Genomic DNA, 25,568 nt, shown 5'->3' on the forward strand with positions numbered 1-25,568 from the left:
TGCGCAGCAGGTACCGGCTGTATAATACAGCAGGGGATAGAGATGGCCTTGCGGTTTGCCCGACGGTTATTTTGCTAACACCTTAACCCAGTAACACATAATGCCGTACATGTAAGGCACTATGCTCTGGGATTTGTGGGCTGATGTGGTGAGCCCGCTCCATGCGCAGCAGGTACCGGCTGTATAATACAGCAGGGGGTAGAGATGGCCTTGCGGTTTGCCCGACGGTCATTTTGCGGCGAATTTTGCTCGTTCACGATTCGCAGAACAAGCAAACATATGGTGATATTCACATGCGCCATATTTTTTGCATAGCGCCGAACTTTGACCCATGACACATCCATCAGGTGGGACAGGACAGCCAATTGAGACGTTTCAGCACATGGACACACCCCCTACCTTATAAATAAACCCAATCTGGCCATCATTTTACATTCAGTATTTTGCCAGTGTAGGGAGAGATTGCTGTGTGAAGCAGGGACAGACTGTTAGGGACACCAAACGCTAGCTAATAGGGCCACAAAAGTCCTTTTAAGAACTGGTATAAGTGTGCTGTCGATCGGTGTGACTTACTGAGGGGTGTAATATACTTATAGAATACTTTCTAACATAGAAAGTATATTATAGTGCATTTCTATTGTGCAGCAATTGTGTGCTGTTCTGCTGCAATACTGCAGCTACACAGAGTGACAAACGCTCTTGGAACAAATGATTTCTACTGGTGTGATATACCAGTTGGCCCCCCAAAAAATTTATTGAAGCAGGGGTGTTATATGCCAATAATATACTTTCGATATAGTGCATTTAGGTAGTGCAGCATTTGTTTGCGGTTTTGCTGCGTTATTGCAGCTACACAGAGTGACAAACGCTCTTTGAATAAATAATTTCTACTGGTGTGATATACCAGTTGTTCCCCCAAAAAAGTGATTGAAGCAGGGGTGTTATATACAAATAATATACTTTCTATATAGTGCATTTGGGTAGTGCAGCATTTGTTTGCGGTTTTGCTGTGTTACCGCAGATACACAGAGTGACAAACGCTATCGGAAGAAATAATTTCAACTGGTGTGATATACCAATAGCCCCTAAAAAAACAGATTGAAGCAGGGGTGTAATCTACCAATAATATGCTTTCCATATTGTGCATTTAGGTAGTGCAGCATTTGTTTGCGGTTTTGCTGCGTTACCGCAGCTACACAGATTGACAAACGCATTTGGAACACATCATTTCTACTGGTGTGATACCAGTTGCCCCCCCAAAAAAGTGATTGAAGCAGGAGTGTTAAATACAACAAATATACTTTATATATAGTGCATTTGGGTAGTGCAGCATTTGTTTGTGGTTTTCCTGTGTTTCCGCAGCTACACAGAGTGACAAACGCTATTGGAACAAAAAATTTCAACTGGGATGATATACCAGTTGCCGCCCAAAAAAAAGTGATTGAGGCAGGGGTGTGGCAGAGGAAGGAGGAGAAGCAGGCAGAACTTACAGTGCACAGGAGGCAAAAAGCAGACTGCTAATGTATCTGGAACGAGCCATCCACCATGCACGGTCACATCTGGCGCTCCCAGGACATCTGCACAAGGCTCCGCAGTGTGGGCTTTTTTAAATGTGTCCGCTGATGACAATAGTGTTGCTATCTGCAGCCTATGCTGTCAACGCATAAGTCGCGGTAAGCCCAACACTCACCTAGGGACGACCGCCTTAAGACGGTAGTCCAGTGGCCTACAGTAAAATTTGTATCCATTGACCGCATAATTGTCATGGATGGTGTACAGGAAACAAGACAATGCAATACAATTAATGACTCACTGGATCCACAACTAAGGAACAAAAGGGAGACCCCTACATGAGACCTGCCACTCTCCCTAATCTCTCAGCCTATGCGAACACCCCAAAGGTGGATGGGCGCATATCCACGTACCTCGGCTATCTAATACCTGAAGACCCTACAATAGTGAGGGGACACGACCACCGGCTCCCTACATAAGACACGGAGGGAGTCAGGGTCACCTGAAAATCCAGCAGACAGAAAATCACAAATAAAGGAACAGCACTTATCTTGCAGAGGACTGGGGAATAGAAACAGCATGCACACACACTCCAGGAAGTTGTATAAGCCGCAACCTAATGCATCATGGGGAGGAACTTAAAGGGAAGCAATCAGTCCAACTGCATGACAGCTGAGATAGACTAACGAGATGAGGAACTAAACCAAAACAAAGAAACTCAAGGAGGAGGATCTGGAAAGCTTCTCAGCTGTCTAGTTGTGACAGTACCCCTCCATCTACGAGTGGACTCCGGACACTCAGGGCCCACCTTCTCAGGATGGGACCTATGGAAAGCCCTGATGAGACGAGTGGCCTTAATGTCCGTCACTGGGACCCACATCCTCTCTTCAGGACCATAACCCTCCCAATGAACGAGGTACTGGAGGGAACCGCGGACAAGACGAGAATCCACAATCCTAGAAACCTGAAAATCAAGATTTCCATCAACCATAATCGGAGGAGGAGGCAAAGGCGAGGGTACAATAGGTTGAACATAAGGTTTCAATAAGGACTTATGAAAAACATTATGGATCTTCCAAGTCTGAGGAAAATCAAGACGGTAGGCAACAGGATTGATGACAGACAGGATCTTGTAAGGCCCAATAAACCTAGGACCCAACTTCCAGGAGGGAACCTTCAATTTGATATTCTTGGTAGACAACCACACCAGATCACCAACATTCAGGTCCGGACCAGGCACACGTCTCTTATCTGCCACACGCTTATATCTCTCACTCATGCTCTTTAGATTATCCTGAATCTTTTGCCAAATAGATGACAAAGACGAGGAGAATCTGTCCTCATCAGGTAAACCAGAAGACCCCTCTCCCGAGAAAGTCCCAAACTGCGGATGAAACCCATATGCACCAAAAAATGGTGACTTATCAGAGGACTCCTGACGACGGTTATTTAAAGCAAACTCAGCAAGGGGCAAAAAAGAACACCAATCCTCCTGATTCTCCGCCACAAAACAGCGCATATATGTCTCCAGATTCTGATTGACGCGCTCTGTCTGGCCATTCGACTGCGGGTGGAAAGCAGAAGAGAATGACAACCGAACCCCCACGCGAGAACAGAAAGCCTTCCAGAATCTGGAAACAAACTGCGTGCCCCTATCAGAGATTATGTCTGAAGGAAAACCATGCAATTTGACAATGTGGTCAATAAATGCCTGCGCCAGCGTCTTAGCATTGGGCAAACCAGGAAAAGGGATGAAATGCACCATTTTGCTAAAACGGTACCACCACCAGAATCACAGTCTTCCCCGAGGAACGAGGCAAGTCCGTTATGAAGTCCATGGACAGATGTGTCCAAGGACGGGAAGGAATGGGTAAGGGAAGGAGAGGACCTGATGGCCGTGAATGAGGGACCTTGGCACGAGCGCAAGTCTCGCAAGCTGCCACAAAACCCTCAACCGACTTACGAAGCGCAGGCCACCAGAATCTCCGAGCAATTAGATCCAGTGTGGCTCTTGACCCGGGTGCCCAGCAAGGACCGTATCGTGGTGTTCCTTAAAAATCTTGTGTCTCAAAGCGAGAGGCACAAACAACCTCCCAGGAGGACAAAGATCAGGAGCCTCTGACTGGGCTGCCTGCACCTCTGCCTCCAATTCAGGAAAAAGAGCAGAGACCACCACACCTTCAGCCAAAATGGGACCCGGGTCTTCAAAATTCCCACCTCCCGGAAAACAACATGACAGGGCATCTGCCTTTACATTCTTAACCCCAGGGCGGAACGTGACAACAAAATTAAACCTTGAAAAGAACAAAGACCATCTGGCCTGTCTCGGGTTCAGACGCTTGGCTGACTCCAAGTAGGCGAGATTTTTATGGCCAGTAAACACGGTAATAGGGTGTCTGGCTCCCTCTAGCCAATGGCGCCATTCCTCAAAAGCCAACTTGATGGCAACAATTCCCTATCTCCCACATCATAATTTCTCTCTGCGGAGGAGAGTTTCTTCGAGAAAAAGGCACATGGTTGCCATTTGGCAGGAGAGGAACCCTGAGACAAGACCGCACCCACCCCTACCTCAGAAGCATCAACCTCAACTATGAAGGGTAACGAAATATCAGGTTGTACCAGGATGGGAGCGGAAGCAAAACTCTCCTTGATATTAGAAAAGGCCTTACGCGCCTCTACCGACCAGGAAGAAAAATCTACCCCCTTTCTGGTCATATCAGTGAGTGGTTTAACAACAGAGGAATAATTCAAAATAAATTTCCTGTAATAATTGGCAAAGCCCAAAAAACGCATCAGCGCCTTATGATTCTCAGGAAGCTCCCACTCAAGCACAGCGCGGACCTTCTCGGGGTCCATGCGAAAACCAGAAGCGGAGAGAAGAAACCCCAGAAATTGAATTTCTGGAACCGCAAACACACATTTTTCCAGTTTCGCGTATAATTTATTCTCCCGCAGGATGAGCAAGACCTGACGTAAGTGTTCCTTATGAGTCTTGAAATCAGGAGAAAAAATCTAAATGTCATCCAAATACACTAATACAAATTTTCCCATTAAATGATAAAAAATGCTGTTCACGAAATGCTGAAAAACGGCTGGGGCATTCATCAAACCAAAAGGCATAACCAAATTCTCAAAATGGCCCTCAGGGGTATTGAAAGCCGTCTTCCATTCGTCTCCTTCTCTGACCCTGACCAGGTTGTATGCCCCTCTTAGGTCTAATTTGGAAAATACTTTAGCCCCAACAACCTGGTTAAACAGGCCCGGGATCAGAGGAAGCAGATAAGGGTCACGAATAGTGATACTGTTCAGCTCCCTGAAATCCAGACAAGGTCTTAAAGAACCATCTTTTTTCTTAACAAAGAAAAAACCAGCGGCAACAGGTGACTTCAAGGGTCGTATGTGTCCTTTTCTCAGACTCTCAGAGATATAAGCACGCATAGCGACCCTCTCAGGTTGGGAAAGATTGTATAAACGAGATTTAGGCAGTTTGGCGCCTGGGATGAGATTAATAGGGCAATCGTACTCCCTGTGCGGGGGCAAATCCTGAACTCCACTCTCAGAGAAGACATCCGAAAATTCAGAGAGGAAAGGTGGTACAGTCTTAGTAGAAACCTCAGAAACAGATGTCATGAGGCAATTCTCTCTGCAAAAGTCACTCCAACCATTTATTTGCCTCGCTTGCCAATCAATGGTGGGGTTATGTTTAGTGAGCCAGGGTAGCCCCAACACTAGAGGAGTAGGCAAACCGCTAAGGACGAAACATGACACATCCTCAACATGAGCATCACTCACAATTAAACGAATATTGTGAACTATGCCCTTTAATGATTTCTGAGAAAGTGGAGCGGAATCAATAGCAAAAACAGGAATATCCTTTCCCAAAGTGCATACCTGGAAACCATGAGTTATTGCAAATTGATTATCAATGAGATTGACAGCTGCTCCACTATCCACAAAAATCTCACAAAAAATGCTCTTGCTCTCTAGCGCCACCCTAGCAGGCAGGACAAAACGGGAACTACAAGCAAACGGAAAACCTTCAATTTCCGCCTCAACCCTGCCAATAGTAACAGACGGAACATTTTTAACCTTTTTGTTTCTTTATTACTCCCAGAAGACTGCCTGAATCTCCTAGAGGGACAAACATTTGCCAAATGATTTATACCTCCACAACAAAAACAAACCCTCCCATGCGGGCTGAATCTTCTATTGTCAGAGGCAATCAACCCCAGCTGCATGGGCTCCTGCTCAGAAGGGGCTGACAGCGACTGAGACCCCTGCGCACAGAAAGAGACCGCTGCACTGTCCCGGGACTGAGTATGACAGGAAGGAGAGATCTCTCCTCTCTCTCTAAGACGCCTGTCAATACGAACGGCCTGAGACATAGCAGAATCCAAGGAGGTAGGTCTCTCATGAAAGGCAAATGCATCTTTCAATCCCTCTGAAAGACCATGGCAAAATTGACTTCGGAGTGCAGCATCATTCCAACCAGTATCAGCTGCCCATCTCCGAAATTCTGAGCAGTATATCTCTGCGGATTGTTTACCCTGGCATAACAGACGTAGTCTAGACTCAGCCAGAGCAATACGATCCAGATCATCATATATCTGACCCAGGGCTAAAAAAAATTCATCCACTGAACGGAGGGACCGTGCCCCCTCCGGCAGCGAAAAGGCCCAGGATTGAGCGTTACCCCTGAGCAGCGATATAATGATCCCCACCCTCCGTTCTTCATCATCAGAGGAATGGGGAAGAAGGCGAAAATGGAGTTTGCAAGCCTCTCTAAAACGCACAAAATACTCACTACCCCCGGAGAACGTATCCGGGAGCGAGATCTTAGGCTCAGAACAAACTCCATGAACGCAAGCTGAACCGGGCACTTGAAACTGAGAAAAAGTCTTACGGAAATCAGCTACCTCCAATGAAAGACCCTGGAAGCGCTCAGCCAAAAGGGAAACCGGATCCATGCTTGAGACGGTTTTGGCGGCTTATAATGTCACGGATGGTGTACAGGAAACAAGACAATGCAATACAATTAATGACTCACTGGATCCACAACTAAGGAACAAAAGGGAGACCCCTACATGAGACCTGCCACTCTCCCTAATTGCTCAGCCTATGCGAACACCCCAAAGGTGGATGGGCGCATATCCACGTACCTCGGCTATCTAATACCTGAAGACCCTACAATAGTGAGGGGACACGACCACCGGCTCCCTACACAAGACACGGAGGGAGTCAGGGTCACCTGAAAATCCAGCAGACAGAAAATCACAAATAAAGGAACAGCACTTATCTTGCAGAGGACTGGGGAATAGAAACAGCATGCACACACACTCCAGGAAGTTGTATAAGCCGCAACCTAATGCATCATGGGGAGGAACTTAAAGGGAAGCAATCAGTCCAACTGCATGACAGCTGAGATAGACTAACGAGATGAGGAACTAAACCAAAACAAAGAAACTCAAGGAGGAGGATCTGGAAAGCTCCTGTCAGAGCTTCTCAGCTGTCTAGTTGTGACAATAATGTACCTCGAGCCACATATTCAGAATTTCTTTTATGTCAGGTGAATGCCTAATTTTTAAGGCCCGTTCTCCCGTGGCCTAAAATAAAAAATTTCTAGGCTCCAACAGGGCACATTTCAGAGAATTTCCCTTTAAGACGCATAAAAATGTCCCCTGATTAAGATACATATTTTTTGTCAGAATTTTTGTCATTGATCCCCCTCTAGTATGTCACTGTCTATGTTGTGGGACTATTTGTACACTTCTACTTAGTATTTAGTTTCTGCAAATATGAGCTGAAGGTTTTTCAGGTTTGCCTGCCATTAAAGTGAATGGGGCCTGCCGCGAACTTGCAGTTTGCAAACATTTGATCGTTCGCGCGATCGCATTCACGAACCATCCCGGCCAATGTTTGTCCATCACTACAGCAGGTGTCTGGTCACAAAGACAGGGAATGGTAATCACGCAGAACCCTGTTATTTAACCCCTTGGATGCTATGTTCAAAACCGATTGCAATATCTGTGAGGTTTGGCAGAGGGATTTGGCTCCCTCTGCCTTCCGAACAGAGCCCCCGCAATGAAATCAGTTCCATTGACTGGGCCTTGCTGGAGGTTTCCAGGGCTGCCATGGTGATCTGCCTTCTAAGCTGTGCATGAGGCACATGTCAGCAGGGAGTGCGTCAGAATGCCATTCACCCTAATAGATCTCTATTAGGATGTATGAGACAAGGGATCAAAAGATCCCAGGTTCTGGCCCCCTAAGGGGGCTAAAAACTATTGTAAAAAAAAAAAAAATCGTAAAAGTTTAAATCACCCTTTTCCAATTTTACAATTGATATGATGCAGATTTAAAATCCGCTCCACAAGTGACATTCATCAGTCACGTGGCTTTGGGACTGAGCTGTGCCTTTCAAAGCCAGCATAGCACATACAGTAGACAATGCTGTGCTTAGTAAGCTGCAAGGAGACAACAACACTCCAAGGCTGATCAGCGGGGGTCCTGAAGCTAGGTCATCACTATCAGAATCTTGGAAAGCACCTTTAACTTCTCAATCCCATTGTGGTACAGGGCATCATGTTATGTCCACATGTAAAACATAACTATGATTTATAAACTATTACAATTTGACCTGACATCACTAATTTTCAGTGAGAACATATAGTTCAGTTTAAATTTATGGGACTGAAAAAGACCCAAAGAGAGAAAATAACCTTAAAAAGATTGTGCAAGAGGTATATATTGATGACCTATCCTCAGGATAGGTCATCAATATCTGATCTGCAGGGGTCAGACACCCGGCAACCCTGCCGATCAGCTGTTTGAAGAGGGGTGGGGCTCCATGCGAGTACTGCTTCCTCTTTATTAGGCCTCATGCACACAGCCGTTGTGCGGACGTTCTGTGCATTGGAGACCGCAATTTGTTCTATTTTTTTGTGATGCGGATGCATAGACAGAAACACCACGGAAGCACTCCATAGTGCTTACGTGGGGTTCCGTGCCTCCATTCAGCACTGCAGCTCCAGATTGCGGACCTATTCAAGTGAATGGGTCTGCATTCGTGATACGGGGAGCATATTGCGGACCCGCTGTTTGGGGGCTGCAACGGCCGTGTGCATGAGGACTTAAACTGTGCATTATCTCCCTTGCAGTATTGGCATAGTGTAATTACAAGTATTCACTCCATTCAAGTGAATAGAGCAATTATTTGTAATTACACTGCTCTTCTTCAGGCCTCCAGCTCCAAAAATTTCATAGGGAACTATAACAAGCAATCATTGGATTGCTTGTTTCATAGACTCCAATGCATGTATTTCTAAAGTAATCTTACATTAAAGTAGTGTATTTGATTACATTTTACCTGCATGTCTGAACAATCGCTTTATATGCATAAAGAGTGTTATAAAAAAATCGCCAGTGCGACCTTCTGTGAATCAAATTTTTCTTAAGTGCACAAAACTTCACATTTTATAAGGTCTCACTAGATATTATTGATTTTTGCACTAAGTATTCCTGTGACATCACACCCACTATGTTAGTAGCATATTTGTATGGAAAGCATAGAAATATACACTGCTCAAAAAAATAAAGGGAACACTTAAACAACACAATGTAACTCCAAGTCAATCACACTTCTGTGAAATCAAACTGTCCACTTAGGAAGCAACACTGAGTGACAATCAATTTCACATGCTGTTGTGCAAATGGGATAGACAACAGGTGGAAATTATAGGCAATTAGCAAGACACCCCCAATAAAGGAGTGGTTCTGCAGGTGGTGAGCACAGACCACTTCTCAGTTCCTATGCTTCCTGGTTGATGTTTTGGTCACTTTTGAATGCTGGCAGTGCTTTCACTCTAGTAGTAGCATGAGACGGAGTCTACAACCCACACAAGTGGCTCAGGTAGTGCAGCTTATCCAGGATGGCACATCAATGCGAGCTGTGGCAGGAAGGTTTGCTGTGTCTGTCAGCGTAGTGTCCAGAGCATGGAGGCGCTACCAGGAGACAGGCCAGTACATCAGGAGACGTGGAGGAGGCCGTAGGAGAGCAACAACCCAGCAGCAGGACCGCTACCTCCGCCTTTGTGCAAGGAGGAACAGGAGGAGCACTGCCAGAGCACTGCAAAATGACCTCCAGCAGGCCACAAATGTGCATGTGTCTGCTCAAACGGTCAGAAACAGACTCCATGAGGGTGATATGAGGGCCCGACGTCCACAGGTGGGGGTTGTGCTTACAGCCCAACACCGTGCAGGACGTTTGGCATTTGCCAGAGAACACCAAGATTGGCAAATTCACCACTGGCGCCCTGTGCTCTTCACAGATGAAAGCAGGTTCACACTGAGCACATGTGACAGACGTGACAGAGTCTGGGGACGCCGTGGAGAACGTTCTGCTGCCTGCAACATCCTCCAGCATGACCGGTTTGGCATTGGGTCAGTAATGGTGTGGGGTGACATTTCTTTGGAGGGCCGCACAGCCCTCCATGTGCTCGCCAGAGGTATCCTGACTGCCATTAGGTACCGAGATGAGATCCTCAGACCCCTTGTGAGACCATATGCTGGTGCGGTTGGCCCTGGGTTCCTCCTAATGCAAGACAATGCTAGACCTCATGTGGCTGGAGTGTGTCAGCAGTTCCTGCAAGACGAAGGCATTGATGCTATGGACTGGCCCGTCCGTTCCCCAGACCTGAATCCAATTGAGCACATCTGGGACATCATGTCTCGCTCTATCCACCAACGTCACGTTGCACCACAAACTGTCCAGGAGTTGGCAGATGCTTTAGTCCAGGTCTGGGAGGAGATCCCTCAGGAGACCGTCCGCCACCTCATCAGGAGCATGCACAGGCGTTGTAGGAAGGTCATACAGGCATGTGGAGGCCACACACACTACTTAGCCTCATTTTGACTTGTTTTAAGGACATTACATCAAAGTTGGATCAGCCTGTAGTGTGTTTTTCCACTTTACTTTTGAGTGTGACTCCAAATCCAGACCTCCATGGGTTAAAAAATTTGATTTCAATTTTTGTGTGATTTTGTTGTCAGCACATTCAACTATGTAAAGAACAAAGTATTTCAGAAGAATATTTAATTAATTCAGATCTAGGATGTGTTATTTTTGTGTTCCCTTTATTTTTTTGAGCAGTGTATTTAACATGCACATTGCACATCCATTGTCATGCCGCACACTATATTCCGCACACACACTATATACCGCACACGCACACTATATACCACACACACACTATATACTGCACACACTATATACCGCACACACACTATATACCACACACACACACACACACACACACACACACACAGAGTCTATAGATTATAATTTGTGTCCTGTTGGTCAAGACTCAGGAGAAGCTTTCTTTGTCAGACCGCCAGTATTTGCTGGTTCATTTAGAGTTACCCAGGGTGCATCGCGGGCATGCGAACCAGCTGTACACCCCATACCGTACCGTCACTTCACTAGACAGGTACATCTCTGCTTAGCTGGACAATATCTGATAGCTCAGACACAACCCACATACAGTCGTAATACAATCCCATCTTCTAACCGTAACAGTAAGGCTGCATGGGGGCGTTTTTTCAGAACTACGGACCATACAAACCCGTCCTGCTGTCCTGCAGAGTGGACAAGCGCACGGCGTCATTGGTTGCTTACTCGATATGACGCCGTGCGCTTCTTGCCGCCACCGCTGTACATTAATACACTTGTATAGATCATACAAGTGTATCACAGTACAGCGGTGGTGGCCGGAAGCGCACGTCATCATAGCAACCAATGACGCCGTGCGCTTGTCCACTCTGCAGGACAGCAGGACGGGTTTGTACGGTCCGTAGTTTTGAAAAAACACGCCCGTGTGCAGGCGGCCTAAATCTAATATTTCTACCTCAAAGCATTGAATACTTTTTGCAGTTTACTTGAGTAAATTATTTTCAATTCTATTATTGTTAAAAATTGGGATTATATGCTTGCATTTTTCTCTTGCAGTGGATGTTGGGATGGGGATATGACCGCACCAAGTCCCACGCCGAGAAGCAGCGAATTGTGCGGGAGCTGGCCTATGAAATCTGGCGCCAAATGGGTGTAAAACACCGCCGTCTGGCCATTATAAAAAAATGGTCAGAAATGAAGAGAAGACAGCCCCAGTTTATAAAAAGAATCCGGGACGAAAAATGCCCAGGTACATGCGTAAATAACTTTTGTATGTTTTGCCAACACTTTGTAATGTATACAGTGCTAAGCAAAAGTATTTTTTTTGTTGCCTCACCCCCTGGAATTCACATGGATTGTTTGAGGATTTCCATCATGTAATTTGTAGAACATGCCCCCAACTTAGACCTTCTTTTAAATTGTAAAGCATACAACTAATAGGACAAAATAACAGAAAAGGTCAATGTGCATAACTATTCACCCCCCTAAAGTCAATACTTAGTAGAGCCACCTTTTGCGTCAATCACAGCTTCAAGTCGCTTTGGTTAAGTCTCTATGAGCAGTTGCCCCATCTTACCACTGGGGTTTTTGCCCATTCCTCCTTGCAATACTGATTCTGCTCCTTCCAATTTGATGGTTTGCGCTTGTGAACAGGTATCTTTAAGTCTGACCACAGATTTTCTATTGGATTGAGATCTGGGCTTTGACTAGGCCATTCCAACACATTTATATGTTTACCTTTAAACCACTCAAGTGTTGCTTTAGCCATGTGTTTGGGGTCGTTGTCAGGCTGGAAGGAGAACCTCCGTCCTAGCCTCAGATCACGCACAGAGTGCGACAGGTTTTGCTCAAGAATATCCCTGTCCATGTTTCCCTCAACTCTGACCAGTTTCCCAGTCCTGGCTGCTGAAAAACATCCCCACAGCATGATGCTGCCACCATGTTTCATTGTGGGGATGGTGCTCTTTGGGTGATGTGATGTGTTGGCTTTGTGCCAGACAAGTGATGGACTGAACCATCATTGTGTCTGCAGTAGAAACCTGAGGGCTAGCCTCCTTCCTACGGGCTATGGACCCAGGACTATGGAGACCCCCACTCTGACCTATTTAGGTTAGAGGGAACAATAAACCATGATTTTTTGGTTGAGTTTATAGGCCACATCTTTCCTATTCCCCATTACAGTTGCATGGTGTGAATCCATAAACGCAATAAGGGTTAACTCTGCTCTGAGACTCCCAATGAATGTTTTAGTTTATTTGTCCCTTTGTCCTATTGTGTTAGTGATGGGATTAAGAAGTAGCCGACTCTGGTGTAGAGAATTATATCATCCTATGATACACTGAGGAGATAATCCCATCCCATGGGTCTCCTCTCGCCCTATTGTTTCATCAAGACACTGTGGAGGGGATGTCTTTTTTCATACTGTTAATTTTTGATTGAGTTATGCGTCATAAAGCTGGCAGCCACTGCAATTATATATAGATCCTGCCATATTGGAATTTCTTTATATCTAATGTTCTTAAAATTTTGGAGTTGTTTATCTAAAATCTGAACATTCTGTGATCACAGAAGTTCCTATTCCCTCCATTCGGAGAAGGCGATTGGCAGAGGTTGTGGAGGTTGAGGAGGAAGAGGAGGAAGAGTAGGAGGAGGCTGGACCCTCCCAGCCTATTGAGCCACCCCCACCAGATATGAGAGAAATGAAGGAGGTGGAAAGTGCTGTACCCTCAAGCACCACCCCATCTCAGGACTCGGAGGAAGAGGAGGCGATCACCAGCCCCCGCCAGGAGGGTAAATATGCGCACATAGCAATATGATTATGTATCCATAACATGCACATAAACATTAAAAGGGCCAACAATGAGGCGACAACATACACTATAGTAATACAAAAAAATAACACTGGACAATAACGCTTTAATCTACATTTAAACCATTAACTTAACAAATAAATAATATTAAACTCAATAGAACTATCACTAACTAACAAACAAACAATTATACTGTACTGAAATATCACTAACTAATAAACTATATAATAATCATAAATATCACTAACTAACATATTGAGATTTAAATCGTTAATGTGTATAAAGACTTTAAATCAAATAAAAAAAAGGTAAACAATAGACAGACAGACATATTTTGTACCGCCATGTACATATCGACCGTCTCTATAAAAATATCCTATGATCTAATCCGGCCCCCCCACCCTCCCCCCCCCCCCCCCCCCCCCCCCCGTGAACACTTTTTTTTTTTTTACATTTTCATTCTTTATTGAAGAAAATTCTGATTTTATTGCAACAGGAGGCTCCCATTGTGCAATAACTTTCTTTACTACTCCCATTAGCAGCAAGAATAACTATTATAACAGATGAAAAGAGTTTTTTCAACACAGGTATTAAATATGTAAATGAGGAAGTCCAGATAGCCAATCAGTGATCTTCCTAGTGTATAAGAGGTGATGATGGTATAGATTCTGCCTCTTTCTTGCTGCTCCCAACAAGAAGATACGTATTAATAATTTTGTCTTACTATTTATATATTTTAAATGTATAAATGTAATATTTAAGGTTATTATATCTGTATCGGCATGCGGTATTACACAAGCACACTGCCCCAACCAAACACCGTTTACTAAGCCGCCGTTTTCATTGCTGTACTAGTGGTCACTTTTTCCCCTTTTCCCCTGACTGCTGACTCACTTTAGCACTCTATTTCGACTTCCATTCTTATTAATTTTTACCTCCGTTCCTCCTCCAGTCCCTAGGCGCCATTTTCTTCCATTCAAGCCGAAGTCTCATGTATCGCGAGACTTCGGGCGCTCCGCTCTCTGGACTGTGAGGTGATTGCGCGCGCTTTTCAAAATTACCTCAGCGCAGCTAGTCACCTCACAGAGATACTACGCTACGTCGCTACAGTTTACTCCACACACCATTAAACATATATATATATATATTCTTATATATATCTACTTCCTCATTCCCAATTGTAAGTATATCTGATACATTTACATTTGCACTTACATGCATTCAAATACTTTATACTAGTCTGTATATATATTTATTCTGATTGAGTATATATACTTGAATGCGCGTATTTGTATACGTACAGATTTAAAACACTCATTTAAAAAAAAAAAATCTTCCCATTTTCTCTTCATTCATATTCATATTCATATTTTAGCAACAATGAATCCTTCTGAGGAACAAACTAATCCCCAATCCATTCCCATTGGCTATGAAGTATTAATTTCGGATTCTATCCAACAGATGGTAGATCAATCCGTCTCTAAATCTGTATCTGTTGCAATACAGTCAGCCATGGTATCCATTCAGGACTCCATTTCCAAATCCCTTTCCTTGATAGTAAACCAAAGATCCCCTCAAAATTATCCTTCTACCCCGACTGACAACTTCCTCTCTGCGGAAGATTCAATTACGGAGCTGGCCAAAGGTTTTAAACAACCGGGCAAATCAGCCAAAAAGAGAAAGTTTACAGAAGACCCAAAATCCTACACCCAGGGAAAGGGTCAAAATTTCAAAGAAAATCCGCATAAACTATGCGATAAGGGTAATGGTGGCGAAAATCCCCACAAAGGACCCTCCACCCGGGAGGAGACTACCAATAACCGGGTTATGACAGCCAGTAAGAGGGCTACGTTTATCTCTTACAAAGAAAAATCTTCCTCCTCATCATCAGATGATTCTGATTCAATTCTGAAAGACGAATTGCCATTTTATTATGAGGACGACTATCCTGAAGACCCTGAGGAATCCTCTTCAACCAGCCAAATCCCAGAATCTCTAATACTAGACAGTCAGGGTATCCCCTTTTTCAACCCCGACCAAATAAAACACCCTAGATCTGGAGAATGGGTTCCCCAACCTCAAATTTCTAAATTTTTGATGCATTGGGTTAATAAATCCCTGGATAGATCCTCCAGAAACAAATTAAAAGCAGAATGTCCAAGACCCACTTTACCACATAAAAAATCCCTAACTCCTGAATTAGACCCTATCATTTTTAAATATTTAAACAAAACTGGTAAGAACCCCAAAAGAGGTCTGGACAGATCATTTAAACTTTGCCAAGACAAACTTTTAGACTTATTGGGACCCCTTACAAAAATATTAGATTTATCAGAACAAGCCGTTATTACAGACCAACCTGTAGACACGGCAGTCCTTCGTGGCTGGGCCCAAAGAGCCATCTGTTTCTTTGGAAACATTAACTCTGCCCTAAGTGCGGAAAGAAAGCGTAATATATTAATGAAATTAGACCCACAACTCACTCATTTGGTTAATTCAGACCCTGATGAGTCGGCTGAAGGTCTCCTTTTTAGAGATTCCCTTATTAAAGAGATAGGGAAATTAGTTGGAGTATTTTCCTCCCTCGATAAGGCCAAAACATCCTTGAAAAAGGTAGGTCAACCCAAAATCTTTGGCAGGGCTGGGAAAGGCAGGGGTCGCTTTCCCAGCCGAAATTCACAGTTCAGACAAACTCAGCAGGCTCCATTCCAACCAGACAGACCTACCACCTTTACACCATCCACTGCACCATTTTTCCCTACCAGAGGACGCCCATGGAGAACCCGAGGCCAGCGAGGTTTCCCTAGATCCAGACCTTTATCAGGTAAGCTCTTCTATCCCAAACTATTCCCACATCCCTCTAGCGGGAAGACTGAAACATTTTTTCCAAACATGGTCCTCTCTAACCTCAGATTCATGGATCCTGAACACCATCTCAGGATATCAGATAGATTTCCAATCCTCTCCCTCACAGAATCACATCCCTCATCCTATACATTTCTCCACTCTAGATCAAGACCTCATAGAGTCAGAGATACTAGATCTTTTCCACAAGAAAGCTATCATTCAAATACCTCTTCTATCTCCAGGTTTTGTCAGCAACATCTTTCTAGTAAAAAAAGAAAGACGGAGGTCACAGACCTGTCATAAATTTGAGAACCCTCAACGATTTTGTGACTTATCATCACTTCAAAATGGAAGGAATTCACCTTCTCATGGATCTCTTACTCCCTCAAGATTGGCTAATAAAAATAGATCTAAAAGATGCTTATCTCACCGTACCCATACATCCTTCCCATCAACCTTTTCTACAATTTTTCTGGAACGACCAGAAATGGCAATTCACTTGCCTTCCATTTGGCCTATCTTCAGCCCCTTGGTGTTTCACCAAATTAATGAAACCAGTGATATCATCCCTAAGATCCCGAGGTGTACGTCTAATCATATATCTGGACGATATTTTAATTATGGCACAATCACTGTCACTAATCCTTACTCATTCACAATGGACCATTTCTCTTCTAACCAATCTTGGTTTCCTAATCAATTACAAAAAATCCGTCCTATCCCCATCCAAAGAAATAGAATTTCTGGGATTCAATATCAATACCGACTCCTCTTTTTTGAGTCTTCCTACCAAAAAACTCACCTTGATTCGAAGAGAAATCCGTTCAATACTAAACAAACACCTAGTTTCACTTCGAACCATTGCACGGATTGTGGGCCTCTTGTCGGCCTCCATACAAGCAATCTTCCCCACCCCATTACACTACAGAGCCCTCCAACGACTAAAAACACAACATTTACGGGAAGGTCTACAATATTCGAACAAAGTTCCACTATCCTCAGAAGCCAAAGAAGAACTTCTTTGGTGGCTTTAACATATTCAGACCTGGAATGGGAAAATGATATTCAATTCCCTTCCAGATCTGATTCTAGAATCAGACGCCAGCCTATCGGGATGGGGTGCTCGTTGTGGTCCTTATTCCACAGGAAGGAAATGGTCAGACTCAGAATCTCAGCTACACATCAATTGTCTGGAATTACTAGCCGCCTTTTTCGCCATGAAAAGTTTCGCGAAAGACAAATCACACTGTTTTATCCTTCTACCGATGGACAAAATTGCAGCAGTTCAATACATCAACCGTTTCGGGGGCACTACATCCAAAATTCTAACCGACATTGCCAAAGAATTTTGGCACTTCTGTCTAGACAGGGATATCACCTTAAAAGCAGAATACCTTCCAGGTCTGATAAATTCAGTTGCCGATTGGAATTCCCGATACCTTTCGGATTCCAGCGATTGGCAATTGAACCCTTTCATCTTCCAACAGATCAACAATCTATGGGGTCCCCTCCTCATAGATCTATTTGCATCACGACTGAACACCCAACTTCCCACCTTCTTCAGTTGGCATCCGGATCCAGAAGCGTTAGCCCTAGATGCTCTCCGCCAAATTTGGCCACAAGAACGTCTCTACGCTTTCCCCCCCTTTGCACTAATCCCCAGGGTTCTACTTCAGACGATCGCACAGAAATCCACACTAGTAATCATTACCCCATGGTGGCCGTCTCAAACATGGTTCCCCACACTACTCAGTCTGACGATAGATATCCCGAGAATTCTTCCTTCTCCCCAAGATCTTCTCCGAGACCCTTCGGGACACCTACACCCTCTGATCCTATTGGGACACCTAACTCTAATAGCTTGGTTGATTTCAGGCAACCAACAATCGATATTGAACTTTCACAATCTGCTATTGACATCCTCTCTGACGCATGGGCCCCAGGTACCAAGAAGGCTTATAGATCAGCCTGGAAAATTTGGCTTCATTGGTGCACTCAACGGAACCTGGATCCCATTCATGCACCTATTACCCATATATAAAATTTTCTCTCTGAATCTCTTAATATGGGGAAAGCTTATAGGACCATAAACCTTTATCGTTCCGCAATATCATCTGAACATGCTCCTATTAACTCCATCCCCATTGGCAAACATCCCATGGTTTGTAGACTTATGAAAGGCATTCGCTTTAGAAACCCCCCGAGACCTAGATACCACTCCACTTGGGACGTTACCTCCCTTCTAAATCTCTTCTCTAACTGGGAAGATAATGAACATCTCTCACTAAAATTACTCTCTTTTAAAATCACGACCCTCTTATGTCTCATATCCATAAAAAGGGTTCAGATGTTAGAGCCTTAGACATATCTCACAGATCCTTCACCCCTAACGGTGTAACCTTCCAAATCAACAGAAGAACCAAAACCAACCTACATATGGTTTCTTACCCAGCTTTCCCTTCTAACAATAAACTATGCATTGTCCGTTGTTTAAAGACATACGAATCCATGACCCAATCTTTACGCTCTCCTCAATCTTCCCAACTTCTTATTTCTTTTCGTAAACCACATCTTCCAGTATCCTCCCCTACACTTGCAAGATGGATCAAAATTACCATGCAAATGGCAGGAATTAATACAGCAATCTTTGGCCCACACTCTCTTCGAGGAGAGCATTCCAAAAAGGAGCTTCTCTCTCTGAGATTTTGAAGGACGCGGATTGGTCTTCAGAATCTACTTTTAAAACATTTTATTTCAAACCTGACACTCATGTATCCATGTCTATTATATAAATTACAATTATTACTTTGGACATACATTTAGCTTTAAACTTGCACAATGGGAGCCTCCTGTTGCAATAAAATTGGAGATTTTTCTAGCTATTGTAACGGAAAATATAGATTTTATTGAAGACAGGAGGCGAGCATTGTCCCCCCCTATTAACCCAACCCGAATCGTATATACATTTTCTGTTTCCATAGTGTAAAGGGAGAATATTAATCACCAATATTTATGCAAATATCGATAATTGATATTCATAAATGGGAGGAGCCGTCTCTTGATAACTCCGCCTATTTATGCCTTTATATAACAACAACAATACCTTCGCTATGCTCTACACTAGTCACTTATGCTAACTGCATGCGCCTTACTAACTAACTATCGCCAATAACTACACGTTACACAGATACAAATATAACGGTATTTATTAACAATACACTACGCACGCAATACTAACAATACAGCACTAAATATACAATCCTAAACTACACTACACATTCCCAATTCCACCCATCAACTAACTATACAATTCACACATACAAGTATATAACAACCCGCCCCACCTGACTATTCACTGTCCCTACGGGGTACGACGAAGGGTTAATTAATTGTTTGCAGAGCAGAGGCATGCTCCACAGAGGATTGTTTGCAGAGCAGAAGCATGCTCTACAGAGGAACCAAGGCAGGGGACCAGGGTAACCACCAGGGGTTAATCAGGGTTTACCAGCAGGGCCACCAGGCTTCAGGGGTCTATGGGGGGTGATAACAGGGTAAACCAGGGGAGAGCAGGCACACAGGGAACCAGGGGATGTATAGGGTTCCAGGGGTAACCAGGGGAGTGTAGGGGAACAGGGCACTGAAGGGGTTAACAGGGGACTGGGGAGCAGAGTTGCCGAGCAGGGGACTGTGACCTGGGGCAGCAGGGCAGGGGTTAAGGGCAGCAGCAATGCTGCTGGGATTTGCCATTGGGGGACTGCTGGGCACTGAAGGGGTTAATGGCAGGGGGGCAGTGAGATATTTCAGGGCAGCAAGGGTTAAGGAGGAGGCAGGACAGGGAAAGCGATACTTAGACTGTATAACTTCTGCTCCGTCCTTCTGCTCTCCTCCTCAGGGCTGCTCTGGGCTCAACTACTCAGCCTAGTCTCCTCCACTTCTCTTCAGAGCGCTGCCAGCCTTTCGGGTATGTGCAGGAGCGCAGGTCCTTCGCTGGCTGCGCTCTCTCCTCTTAGTGGGGGGGGGGATCTTCACTCCGGCATGCAGGGGGTCCACTTCTGAGCGCAGAGCACAGCGCTCTGCTGCGGCAGGCAGGGGTTCTCTATCCCAGCGCCGGGTGCGCTCACCTTCAGGGGGTGGGGGGACCGAACTGTCAGAGCGCAGTGCTGCTGGGGTATTTAAACCCTGCAGCACTCGCGCCCGTTTTACCGCCCTGCGCCAGCCCGCGCTCCCAGGCAGGGGGATCCTTTGATCCTCCTGCCTGTGGAGATATCGCACATCGCTGGCGCTGTAATTACAGCGCCGGAGGTGAGCGGCACACAGGGGCATGGGAACACTGTTCCCATGTCCCTGTTAGGCATACCATCTCCAGCGCTGCCGGAGATGGTGACAAAGGGCAGAGGATCTTTTTGATCCTCTGTCCTTTGTAGAGGCCGACGCTGGACATAATTGTCCAACTGTCGGTCTCCTCCACCCACCCAGCAGGCGCATATGAGCGGGATTCCGGCCATATATGCCCATAGATGCTTGGGGCACATCTATAAGCATATATGAACGGACATTATTCACATAGGGGCAGGAATAAGCCCTCCTATATAACTGTATAGGGGCACATATATATATGATAAGGGGGATTATCTAAGGGGCCACATTCATATATAAGGGGGCACAGATAAGGGGGCACAAGCCCCTACAATATAAGAGGGCACAAGCCCCTACAATATAAGAGGGCGCAAGCCCCTACAATATAAGGGGGCACATATTTCCCACAGGGGCCACCATGAGCCCCTGGGGATCACCATGGGCAGACGTGCGCAGATGCTGGGCACATCTGCGCACATCGTCCCATGATGCTATGGCTAATGTATGCACACATATACCATACATGCCAGCACGTGTTTGCAGGCATGCATGGATATATATGCATATGTCTCAACCGTTCCTCAACACATAGCATACTAGAATGTCTTCAATTCTTCAATCCTCCAGCCATCTTCGAATGTTCCTGTTATTCTGGATTTGTCTCCTCTAGATCTACTCTACATTCCTTTTTATACTCAAGATCCGTTTAATTCAAGTTACTTCATCTCAAGTCACCATCAAGAAAGAGGCAGAATCTATACCATCATCACCTCTTATACACTAGAAAGATCACTGATTGGCTATCTGGACTTCCTCATTTACATATTTAATACCTGTGTTGAAAAAACTCTTTTCACCTGTTATAATAGTTATTCTTGCTGCTAATGGGAGTAGTAAAGAAAGTTATTGCATAATGCTCGCCTCCTGTCTTCAATAAAATCTATATTTTCCGTTACAATAGTCTGCTGACGTTTACCCCGGGCTGTGCTGAAGTTGGTGGTGAAGGTGTGTGGCTGACTGGATGAGCAGGTGGAAGAAGAGGAGGAGGAAGCTGAGTAGGAGGAGGAGGAGACAGGAGGCAAAGAATGTTGCCCTGCGATCCTTGGCGGCGGAAGGACGTGCGCCAAACAGCTCTCCGCCTGGGGCCCAGCCGCCACTACATTTACCCAGTGTGCAGTTAGGGAGATATAGCGCCCCTGGCCGTGCTTACTGGTCCACGTATCTGTGGTTAGGTGGACCTTGCCACAGATGGCGTTGCTCAGTGCACACTTGATTTTATCGGATACTTGGTTGTGCAGGGAAGGCACGGCTCTCTTGGAGAAGTAGTGGCGGCTGGGAACAACATACTGTGGGACAGCAAGCGACATGAGCTGTTTGAAGCTGTGTGTGTCCACCAGCCTAAATGACAGCATTTCATAGGCCAGTAGTTTAGAAATGCTTGCCCCTGATGTAGGATATAGCCAAAAATTAACCACACTATTGATGGTTAAATGGACTTGGTGGCAGCTTGTGCTGGCGCACCACAAGCCACAAAATGGCCGCCGATCACCCCAGAAAAAAGTGACTGAAAAACGCTCTGGGCAGCCTAAAAACAGTGAGCAATTGAATAGCAGCAGTTCAATGATCCACAGCTGTAGATCGATCACTGTCTTAAGTGTTTTGGAGGAGTTAATCATTGCCTAATCTCGCCCTAACGTCGCAGCTGCAACCTCTACCTACACTTGTAACAGCAGAGTGACGTGCAGCGCTACGTGACCAAAGCTTATATAGAGGCTGGGTCACATGCTGCACTGGCCAATCACAGCCATTCCAATAGTAGGCATGGCTGTGATGACCTCTTGGGGCAAGTAGTATGACGCTTGTTGATTGGCTGCTTTGCAGCCTTTAAAAAAGCGCCAAGAAAGCGCCGAACCCGAAACCGGACTTTTACGAAAATGTTCGGGTTCGGGTCCGTGTCACGGACACCCCAAAATTCGGTACGAACCCGAACTATACGGTTCGGGTTCGCTCATCCCTAAAAATGACCTCTCATGAAAGCTTTATGAGCATCCCATAAAACCTGACAAGATGTTCCTGACTTATAATTGAGAGAGAAAAAGTCCTCTAAAACTTTTTGTGTTTGGATTAGAGGGTCACCTGGAGAGATCAACTGATCATTTAGGCGCCATCTAAAGGGGCGTGGTTCTAGAGTGGGGGCAGTTATTGTCAAGAATACCGGGGAGTGATCTGAAAGGTGCATAGTACCAATGCTGGCTAGGCTACAAAACTGGAGGTGTTCTTTTAATATGAATAGGGAGTCTATGATAAGACCCATGTACTGGAGAGAAGAAGGAGTAATCTCGCTCCTTTGGATTAAAGAGTCTCCAGACATCACAAATAGAGTTGAGCGAACACCTGGATGTTCGGGTTCGAGAAGTTCGGCCGAACTTCCCGGAAATGTTCGGGTTCGGGATCCGAACCCGACCCGAACTTCGTCCCGAACCCGAACCCCATTGAAGTCAATGGGGACCCGAACTTTTCGGCACTAAAAAGGCTGTAAAACAGCCCAGGAAAGAGCTAGAGGGCTGCAAAAGGCAGCAACATGTAGGTAAATCCCCTGCAAACAAATGTGGATAGGGAAATGAATTAAAATTAAAAAAAAATAAAAAAAAATTAACCAATATCAATTGGACAGAGGTCCCATAGCAGAGAATCTGGCTTCATGTCATAGCAGAGAATCAGGCTTCACGTCACTCACCACTGGAACAGGCCACTGTCACATATTTAGGCCCCGGCACCCAGACAGAGGAGAGAGGTCCCGTAACAGAGAATCTGGCTTCATGTCAGCACAGAATCAGTCTTCATGTCATAGCAGAGAATCAGGCTTCACGTCACCCACCAATGGAACAGGCCACTGTCACATATTTAGGCCCCGGCACCCAGACAAAGGAGAGAGGTCCCGTAACAGAGAATCTGGCTTCATGTCAGCAGAGAATCAGTCATGTCATAGCAGAGAATCAGGCTTCACGTCACCCACCACTGGAACAGGCCACTGTCACATATTTAGACCCAGGCAGAGGAGAGAGGTCCCGTAACAGAGAATCTGGCTTCATGTCAGCAGAGAATCAGTCTTCATGTCATAGCAGAGAATCAGGCTTCACGTCACCCACCACTGGAACAGGCCACTGTCACATATTTAGGCCCCGGCACCTAGACAGAGGAGAGAGGTCCCGTAACAGAGAATCTGGCTTCATGTCAGCAGAGAATCAGTCTTCATGTCATAGCAGAGAATCAGGCTTCACGTCAACCACCACTGGAACAGGCCACTGTCACATATTTAGGCCCAGGCACCCAGGCAGAGGAGAGAGGTCCCGTAACAGAGAATCTGGCTTCATGTCAGCAGAGAATCAGTCTTCATGTCATAGCAGAGAATCAGGCTTCACGTCACCCACCACTGGAACAGGCCACTGTCACATATTTAGGCCCAGGCACCCAGGCAGAGGAGAGAGGTCCCGTAACAGAGAATCTGGCTTCATGTCAGCAGAGAATCAGGCTTCACGTCACCCACCACTGGAACAGGCCACTGTCACACATTTAGGCCCCGGCACCCAGACAGAGGAGAGGTTCATTCAACTTTGGGTTGCCCCGCAATATAATGGTAAAATGAAAATAAAAATAGGATTGAATGAGGAAGTGCCCTGGAGTACAATAATATATTGTTAAGGGGAGGTAGTTAATGTCTAATCTGCACAAGGGATGGACAGGTCCTGTGGGATCCATGCCTGGTTCATTTTTATTACATTGGCTGTAGACAGGCGGCTGCGTTTGTCTGTAATGACGACCCCTGCCGTGCTGAATACACGTTCAGACAAAACGCTGGCCACCGGGCAGGCCAGCACCTCCAAGGCATAAAAAGCTAGCTCTGGCCACGTGGACAATTTGGAGACCCAGAAGTTGAATGGGGCTGAACCATCAGTCAGTACGTGGAGGGGTGTGCACAGGTACTGTTCCACTATGTTATTGAAATGTTGCCTCCTGCTAACACGTTCCGTATCAGGTGGTGGTGCAGTTAGCTGTGGCGTGGTGACAAAACTTTTCCACATCTCTGCCATGCTAACCCTGCCCTCAGAGGAGCTGGCCGTGACACAGCTGCGTTGGCGACCTCTTGCTCCTCCTCTGCCTTCGCCTTTGGCTTCCACTGGTTCCCCTGTGACATTTGGGAATGCTCTCAGTAGCGCGTCTACCAACGTGCGCTTGTACTCGCGCATCTTCCTATCACGCTCCAGTGTAGGAAGTAAGGTGGGCACATTGTCTTTGTACCGGGGATCCAGCAGGGTGGCAACCCAGTAGTCCGCACACGTTAAAATGTGGGCAACTCTGCTGTTGTTGCGCAGGCACTGCAGCATGTAGTCGCTCATGTGTGCCAGGCTGCCCAGAGGTAAGGACAAGCTGTCCTATGTGGGAGGCGTATCGTCATCATCCTGTGTTTCCCCCAGCCACGCACCAGTGATGGGCCCGAGCTGCGTTGGGTGCCAGCCCGCTGTGAACCTGCTTCATCCTCATCCTCCTCCACCTCCACCTCTTCCTCATCCTCGTCCTCCTCGTCCTCCAGTAGTGGGCCCTGTCTGGCCACATTTGTACCTGGCCTCTGCTGTTGCAAAAAACCTCCCTCTGAGTCACTTCGAAGAGACTGGCCTGAAAGTGCTAAAAATGAACCCACTTCCTCCTCTTCCTCCTGGGCCACCTCCTCTTCCATCATCGCCCTAAGTGTTTTCTCAAGGAGACATAGAAGTGGTATTGTAACGCTGATAACGGCGTCATCGCCACTGGCCATGTTGGTGGAGTACTCGAAACAGCGCAAAAGGGCACACAGGTCTCGCATGGAGGCCCAGTCATTGGTGGTGAAGTGGGGCTGATCCGCAGTGTGACTGACCCGTGCGTGCTGCAGCTGAAACTCCACTATGGTCTGCTGCTGCTCGCACAGTCTGTCCAGCATGTGCAAGGTGGATTTCCACCTGGTGGGCACGTCGCATATGAGGCGGTGAGCTGGAAGGCCGAAGTTACGCTGTAACGCAGACAGGCGAGCAGCGGCAGGGTGTGAACAGACGGCCCGCACTTTA

The sequence above is a fragment of the Bufo bufo genome, chromosome 2 (assembly GCF_905171765.1).
Source record: "Bufo bufo chromosome 2, aBufBuf1.1, whole genome shotgun sequence".
Lineage (NCBI taxonomy): Eukaryota > Metazoa > Chordata > Amphibia > Anura > Bufonidae > Bufo > Bufo bufo.